Here is a 1,560-nt window from a genome sequence, read left to right on the forward strand (position 1 = left end):
TATTTGCCATGGGTGGGAGGGAAGGGAGAGTAGCTCACTGACTAGAGGGAAGACATATGTTAAGTCGAGTGATGGGGAAGACAATATACAAGAATACAAGAAGAGGGAGGTTGACATAAGAATGATGAAGACAGGTGAAGAAGACACAGGGAAGAATATGAGGGCTAAAGGGGATAGAGGTGAATAGTGATTTTATATATATACACACACACACAACCCTTGAACAGCTATGTTCTGTGGGTAGATATATGGACAGAGATACATGCAGAATGGGTGTGGGAGGAAGAGGGTAATGTATATACATGTGTGTGTGTATGTGTATATATATACATAAATTTATATATCCCACAGAGATATAAGAACTTAAAGAGGATATTGGTACATGAGTATTTACTTTCCTGCAAACACAACTATGAATGTGGTGGAGCATGTTGTTGTTGTTAGGTGCTAAGTCAGTGCCAACTCATAGCGACACTATGCACAACAGAAGGAAACACAGCCCGGTCCTGTACCAACCTCACAATCTTTTCTACATTGGAGCCCATTGCTACTGCCACTGTGCCAATCCGTCTCATTGTGGGTCTTCCTTTTTTTCTCTGACCCTCCACTTTAACAAGCATAATACCCTTCTTCAGGGACTGGCCTTTCCTGACAATAGGTCTAAAGTACCAGAGATGAAGTCTAGCCATCCTGGCTTTTAAGGAACATTTTGGCTATACCTCTCCCAACACAGATGTTTGTTCTTTTGGCAGGACATAGTACTTTTAATATTCTCCTTCATAGTACTTTAATATTCTCCTTGTCAGTCAATTGTACTTTTAATATTCATAACTCCAATGCATCAATTCTTCCACAGTCTTCCTTATTCACATTCTTATTCCCACTTTCACATGCATACGAGGTGACTGAAAATACCATGGCTTGGGTCAGGCATACCTTAGTCCTCAAACTGACATCTTTGTTCTTGAACATTTTAAAGAGGTCTTCTGGGGGGTGGAGCTTGAAGGCGGATGGGGAGATGTACACTGAGGATCTCTGTCAGCAATAATACAGAATACCGGATGTAGCAGATTCAGGGGACGGTCCTAGAACTCTGAACTACATATAAAAGAATATTTTAAAAGTTTGAAGGCTTACAGCCAGTGGAATTTGTAGTGGAAGCAAGAAAACTGGTATTTTTCTGATTGGCAGGCCTCAGTGGCTCCCAGAGTGGCCATCTGGGGTGAGACAGAGCCGGGGAAGGATTAGAGTCATGGCTGATGCCGGACACATCCTTGGAGATAAAGGTGTGGACATTCTCTCTCTTTTTTTTCTTCTTTTCTCTGTTCATTGGACTCTTGCTATCTGCGCACCTCCATTCTGGTGACTAGAGAATGTGCCTGAGTGACTGGACACCACCCCACCCCTGGAGGGTTCTACTATGCATGCACACAGATCTGATCAAAATTTAAAGGGAAAGTATACCCTTAAAACCAAACAGCAGCACAAAATGGCCACAGCTGGCCCTGAACTGTTAATCGCTAGAAAAAATGCCTGAACGGGGGTTGTGGAGTGAGAGAC

This window comes from Chrysochloris asiatica, unplaced genomic scaffold, assembly GCF_000296735.1.
Source record: "Chrysochloris asiatica unplaced genomic scaffold, ChrAsi1.0 scaffold00404, whole genome shotgun sequence".
NCBI classification, from domain to species: Eukaryota; Metazoa; Chordata; class Mammalia; order Afrosoricida; family Chrysochloridae; genus Chrysochloris; species Chrysochloris asiatica.